This window comes from Eptatretus burgeri, chromosome 1, assembly GCF_056783735.1.
Source record: "Eptatretus burgeri isolate ZD-2024b chromosome 1, Ebu_testis_v1, whole genome shotgun sequence".
Lineage (NCBI taxonomy): Eukaryota > Metazoa > Chordata > Myxini > Myxiniformes > Myxinidae > Eptatretus > Eptatretus burgeri.
In genome coordinates, this window is record NC_140961.1 from 15,638,832 (window position 1) to 15,646,465 (window position 7,634).

Genomic DNA, 7,634 nt, shown 5'->3' on the forward strand with positions numbered 1-7,634 from the left:
AGTAGTCAAATCACATTCAAAGAGATCACTGCTCTTTCTTTCTTTCTTGGAATTTGTTACTGAAAGAGATTGGAATTTTCTTTCCTGTAAATTAATTTATCAGTGAGTGCACTCATACTCTCTATGTAGGCATGGTGTGGAGAAAAATGGCACTCACAACCACTACATGCAAAAAAAAAGTTGGAGTATCTTCTCGAAAAAGTCGCTGAGGCTACATATGAAACCTTACCTCGTCTGTTCAGTTGCTTTTACCATCGTCCTCGTACCATCCGACAGAGTTTTACTTTGTGCAACCTCCTTTGCTTTCATAATTTTAATAGCTTGAAAGGATTCCACGAAAAGCACTCAAAACTGCATTCCTTTGTAAAGGAATAAGAAGGGATGGTGGAAGGGACTATAATTGCAATCAGCCTGCTGGAGGTGGGCCGCTACACACATTTGCCCAATCAGACCGAGATGGGTGTGGTTAACAGTGGAATATCATCAGGAAGTCAGTGACCAACAACCCACACATATTTCTATAAAGTACGTACCATTTAGAATATTAGATCATATAGAAAGTATCAGGTCAGGTATGGGAGCATGTGCCAGAACAGCACGTCGCTGCGTCCACTTTCCGCCGGTACTCCAGGGGCCTCCGTCTGGCCATCCCCCAGGCAGATGCCAGGCCCATCCCTATCTCCTTGAGATGATGGTCAACCTGCTGCAACCACGAGGCACGTGGTCGGCCCACTGGCCTCCTCCACTCATGAGACTCCCTCGCTGGGAGAATCTGGTGAGCAGAATCAGCATCAGGAAAACGAGCCACATGTCCATACAGCCGCAATTGACGCCCACGGACTATGCAGGTAACAAATCTCATCCGAGTCTCTCTCAGCAACCGCTCGTTGGACACAAAATCCGACCAGCGATAGCCAAGGATTCTCCGAAGAGACCTGGTACCAAAGGAATTAAGTTTCTGTCTCAGATCCCTGGTCAGAGTCCAAGTCTCGCATCCATAGAGCAAGACTGGAAGTACCAAGGACCTGAAGACTCGGACTTTCGTCCTCCCGCACAGGTACCGGCAGCGCCACACCCCATGATCCAGTGAATCCATGACTCCCCAGGCCCGACCCAGACGTCTATTGACCTCTGACTCACAGCCAGCAGAGACATGAATATCACTGCCAAGGGAAGTGAATCTCTCCACGACCTCAACATCCTCACCACAAACAGACAGGACAGCAGCATCCAAGATGTCACCGAAAGCCTGGATCTTAGTTTTGACCCAAGAAACCCGTAATCCCAGCGGCTCCCACTCCTCATTCAGCACCTCGATGGCCCCCAAAAGGATATCTAAAGTCTCCGCAAAGATCACTGCATCATCTGCAAAATCAAGGTCCGAGATCTTGACATTCCCAAACGATGCACTGCAGCTTGATCTCTCCGACATCCTCCCTAAAATCCAGTCCATACAAGTGCTGAAAAGTGTGGGGGCCAGTACACACCCCTGACGAACTCCAGTAACAACTGGAAATAAGTCAGAGATGGTACCACCACACTTCACAGCACTCTCAGTACCAGAGTAGAGTTCAGACATCAGATCGATCAGTTTTGGTGGCACCTCACGAAGACCAAGAATCCTCCAGAGGGCATCCCGATTCACTGAATCAAACGCTTTACAGAGATCAACATAGGCTGCAAGCAGGCCCTGCCGAAACTCTCGTCTGCGTTCGGTGAGGACACGAAGAGCAAGGATACGGTCAATCGTTGACCTCTTTGGTGTAAAGCCTGACTGCTCTGGACGCTGGTGCTCAAGCAGATGGTGGCGAACCCGATCAAGAATTATTCGAGCAAAGACTTTGCCCGGCACTGAGAGCAGCGTCACGCCTCGGTAGTTGTTGCAGTCTTGGCGATCACCCTTCCCTTTCCAGAGAGGAACAACAAGGCCCCTCTTCCAATCAGTTGGGATGATGCCTGTGTTCAAGGCAGAGCACAAAACTGCATGCAACGACACAAGTGCAGCATTTCCACCAGCCTTGAGAAGTTCAGCATGGATGCCACAGATCCCTGGACCTTTGCCCCATTTCAACTGGTTCACCGCAGTCCGTGTTTCCACAAGCGAAGGTGGACCACAGTTGATTCGAGGGTCAGGAACAGGGATTGTAACACCCTTGACATCCAACTCGACAGCTGGGGGATCAGCCTGGTACAACCGCTCAAAGTAACCGGCCCAGCGGGCCTTCACTTCAGACTCCTCTGTCAAGAGCCTACCACTCTCTGCTTTAACTGTAGTGCTCCGAGGGATGGGCCTGGATGAACGTAATGCGTGAATTCCCCTGTAAGCGGGACGAGAATCACCTGTCCACAGGTGATGCTCTACCCCCTCACAGATTCCTCGCAAATAGGCCTCCTTGTCCACCCTCAGTACACATACAGTTTTACGCCTCAGGTCCCTGAACAGCTCAGCTCTGCCATTCAGCCTGGCCCTGCGACTCTGGTCAATGGTATCCAGTGTCCCTTGAGAGACAAAATACTTCTTTGCCTTGCGGAGAGTTCCAAGACATCCACTGGCAACATCAAGGACGGTGGTCTTGAAGGCACTCCACAACTCTTCAGGACCCCTCAAACCACCCAGACCCCCCAAGTGTCCACTCAGCCTGTTCGCAAACTCCTCAGCTACTCTCTCATGCCTGAGCTTGCCAACATCCAGCCTAGGCTGGGATGGTAACATTCTCCAGGATTTAAGGTGCAGCTTTAGAGTTGCTACAACAAGCCTGTGGTCAGTATTGAGGAACTGAGCACTCCGGTAGACCCTTCAGTTCTGGATCATCCTCCAGCGACCGTCAATGAGGACATGGTCAATCTCCTTTGCCACACCGCGAGCGTTGGAATACCAAGTCCAGCGATGAGCTTGTGGGCGCTGAAACCATGAATCAGCCACCCTAAGTCCATGACTTCTTGCAAAGTCAAGGAACTTAGTGCTATTCTGGTTCATAGTTCCTGACCCATGGGGACCAACACACACCTCATAACCATCCCTATCAGTTCCAGTCGATGCATTGAAATCCCCCAAGACGTGAAGTGTATCTCGTCTGGGGTACTGATCAACCACAGACTCGAGCGTGGCGTAGAATGTGTCCTTCACGGTGAGGTCACTCGCCTCAGTCGGAGCATAAACAGAGACCAGGGAAATGACACCTAAGGAGTGACGAATCCTTAATCTCATAATACGCTCGTTGACCGGTGTTACCTCAATTATCATTGGGGTCAGCTTATTGGACACAGCGACAGCAACTCCTTGGGTATGGTAACCATCAGAGCGACCAGACCAATAGTAGGTGTAACCACCCACCATTATCTCGCTGCAATCCGGTCACCGAACCTCAGAGAGAGCTGCAATCCCGATGTCCAAACGCTTGAGCTCAGATGATAACAGAGACAGGTGATCATCCTCTCTTAGGGATAGGACATTCCAGGCACCCACCCGAAGGGACCGCCTCAGGTTAACCCAAGGAGACCGCTATCTGGTGGACGACACCTTAGCACCACTCCGACATATTCTCCCGCAATGTGACCCAGGGATGTTACCCCGTGGTTTCCCTCCTAGCATCAAAGATTGGGGGTCCCGAAGGCTTTGCCCCAATCCCGTCATCCGGTGAGCTGCCCTGCGAAGGGAAGCTGCACAGGAGGTACTCCCACGGAGTGGGTTTTCAGATTTTTTTGTGTTTTGCGGAATGAACGGGTTGTAGTATATAAAGTATATACTACAACATTTGTAAATCGGTCGTAGAACTTTTATTCATATTTTTGTAAAAATAAAGGAATAAGTAATAAAACATGTTTTTTTTTTAAATACAAAATGATGTTGGGATGTTACTCCAAAAAGTTTGTAAACAAGGTAGGGATAGTCACTAGAAATGATCATGTGAAACAACCCCTACATCTTTCTTTGAATAATTCATAAATTATCCCTCTCTTGTTTTTTACATATGTTTTGGAGTAACATCCCGACATCCTTTTTCATTTTAAAAATGTTTTTCTTACTTGTAGTATTATAAGGTGGTATCTGATTCAATGGTAGTTTTTATTCCCTTCCCAGAAAAGATGGGGAAAATACCAGTGATGGGATTCGAGGAAAGTGAGGCTCATGTGGTCTCCAAACTCTTCTACTCACCACCAACATCTCAGTTCTTGGACATTCTTTCAATATCCTTGGGCTCTTTTTTTATTTTTTTATTTTTTTATATAAACAGTGGGACAAGTCCATTTGGCATGGCAATATCTTTGTGGTGCTCTCCCAAAAAGAAGGTTCAGTGCTGCCAAAGCAGTCTCATGGCAAGAATTCCATTGCGTGGTTTGTTTTGCTTTTCCAGTGAAAGGAAATAAGTTTGTAATTGGTTTAGGCTGCCGGTGCTGGCTTACCTGCTCTGCGAAAGACAGTGCGATCATTAACAAGCATCAATTAATGCCAGAAGAGGGGAGAGCTGGCTTCACATCCACATGAGGGAAGGTGCATTTTGTGATGCAATGTGAAGATCTCACCAAACAGATCAAACCCAGATGAGAGCATAGAAGTAAATAAGCTACCCCATTACATGAGCTACTTCTGTGGAACCAGGCTGTTCGATTGCAACTCGCAATCTAACATATTGCAACTCAACAGGAACATATTGCAACTCGAAAGAGCAATCAGAGATCGCCGACCCTCGTCAGGACTTGTTTTGTGTGGTTTTATGGATGGACACATGCTAATTGGACATACTTCTCGAGGTACTCAGTTGAGAAAAGGTAATGTGTTATACTGACCCCCACCAGGTGGCGTTTGTGGCCAACTTTAGCACATTATGTGCTGACAGGCAAACAGACCCAAATGCAATACCCTCTCTGGGAAGGATAATAAATACTTTTATACTCAAGCTTAGAAAATACTTTAAGCTTGATGATCCTGTTCCCTCCCCCCCCCCCCAAAAAAAAACCCACACCAGTATACTTTAAAAAACATAAATTGCTGAAAATATTACAGATATTATAGTGGCATCATGATTGTAGGGTGTGTTGGGGGTGAGGTGGTGGAGGGGGGATGGGTATGCTTTCTTCTTCAACTGCCACCATTATTCCTACATTCTTGAGGGGTTGGCCAGGGGAAGCTTTGCCCTTGTCTTTCATGAACTGGCTGGCCAGGCTCTGTTCGACTAAGGTTCGGGCAGGAATTTCTAATTTATTCAGGGTGCTGATGATAGCTCACATGCCATTCACGATGGACACCGTGAGATCTTTAACATCTACTAACTTATGACTGCAGACAGGACGCCAGTTATATGTACATCCGAGGGACAGCACACACATTGGTGAATCGCCGTGCCTGTGAAGCACCGGTATGGCAGTTTATAGCTCGGTCAACATTAAAACGCAGGCTAGTATGCTGAGAGGTGAGTGTGCGTACGTCTTGGCCATTTGCCAGCCTAATAATATTGTTGCGGTTTTCGCGCCCGCCGGCGTGCGACGGCCACGTAACTCGAATCGCGGCACGTCGCCCACCGGACGGACAATCCAGTCGTGACCCTCTCGGACTAACGCCGGGAACCAGTCACGGGTGGACCTTTCGGTCTCACCGCGATCGAGCCAATCAGCCCCCGCGTGGGATAGGGTTGCTCGCCAAATTCGAACTACCTAAGTACCCACGCGGAGGGTAGACCGGGCGATCGCACCTCGCCGCAGGTCGACTTCGGACACGGGCCACTTAAGCGACCCGTTCCGTACTATCAGAATAACCGAGCGGTGTTATCGTCGACCTCGACGGTTCGATTAATTATCGGGCGTATTCAGCCCACTACCAACCCTTTACGTGAAGCAAGATGGGGATTCAATGGAGGAAAAAGACGAAGCGAAGCGGGAGAACAGTTCAACAATAAAGCACATTTATTCGCGACGAACGGAAAGCACACAAATACAATTCCACCAAATGCACACAAAAAAGAAAACACAATGCCATTTACACAAAAAGCAAACATAAAAGTGAAAACACAGTGCAGAGCTAATTCCGACTACCGAGCACACGGCAACACTTACACAATTCTACTTCACAGACGGCGCCGACAACACATACCCAAAACCAAGGAAAAGAAATACCCTCAAGAATGAGGTAGGCCTGGGGCCGAGACCTGGTCGGGCCTACCCGTCTGGTGATGAGACGCGGAGCGGCGATGGCCCCGCAACCCGCGGGCCTCGTGGACAGTGCCTGGCAGGGGGTGGGAACGGGGCCCCCTTGGTCGCACTATCTCAGCGCGGGGGGAAACAGGAGGGGGGTTGCTGATGCTCGGGGTATAGAGGATCTTTATTATGTGCGACGAGCGTCTCCACCTCGGCCAGGTCGCGCTGCCGGCCTCCCTGGGGTGCAGCTCCCTGCACGACGCGAGCACCCCCTCGTCCGCCCTCGCCGCCTCTCCACAGCTCGTCCCCTCCGTTCCGACTTTTAACGCACACGACGAGCAGCTCCACCGCCCGCGAAGTCTTGACTCTCTGTTCCGACTCCTTCGCCTCGTTCCGACCTTTACTACTCGTTCCGACTCCTTCCTTCCTCGTTCCGACTTTTACTACTCCTTTGACTGACGAACACCGTCCTTTTATCCCCCCGTAACTTCGCCTTTGACCCCCTCCCTTTGACCTTTCAACTCGCTCCCCATTGGCCCGAGAAAAAGTGGGCGTGAAGGCTTTTTGATCCACAAATTTGCATATATCGATCGCCCTGGGGGCGGGGCCAATTCGCCCCTCGCTCACCGATTGGACGGCAAAAAGTGGGCGTGTGTCGTTTTGGATCCGTTCTTGAAGCAGAAAATCCGTGATTTTGTACACGCTGTTCAACGTGCGCCCTACACGAGCCCAGCATCGGTGCCCATGAGTGGCGCGAGATGACGGTGATGCGATGGTGGCGAGTTGTGACGGTAAAGGTCATGGCGGTTGTGGTGAAGCGGCGTTGTGGTTGGTGGTTGATGTTGTGGTTGTGATGGTGGCGATTGGTCCAAAATAAAGATAGTAAAAGAAAAACGGCTATCCTGAAGAGTCGCAGCACGTATAAATGACATGTATTCCCACTAGACAACGGGTTTGGGCCTAACTACACATGCACTTACCGAGATACCTCACCTAAGGGACCTGAATGGTGGTTTGCGAATTTGGTAACCACAACAATATATATGTTTACCTCACGTAAAGCAAAAAGTGGGGTGAAGCAATTGGTTCGCTTTGTCTATCTCTCTGTGTGTCTACAAACATCAGTTTATGATCGAGGAACAACTTAATTTCTGTTGAATCTTTTAGTTTGAACATAAATTAGAAAACGAACCTGTATTTGGCAGGACTTTGGCTTTGAATTTGTCACAATTGTACACACGCAGAGAGGAGTGATATATATCTTTATCTCGCTTGTTCGAAGAACAGAGAGCAATAGCGATACCCCCGGCGTGAGCGTCAGCGTGAGCGTGAAAATGTTAAAGTTTTTGGTGCAAGTTATTTAGAAGCTTGCCATTCATTAATATGTGTACTAGGATGCTGATATTTGGCATGGAGGTTCCTTTGGGGTATACTATTGATGTTGTGAAGTTGAAATTAAAAAATAATTTCAATTTTTTTAAATTTTTGACCTGTTTTGAACT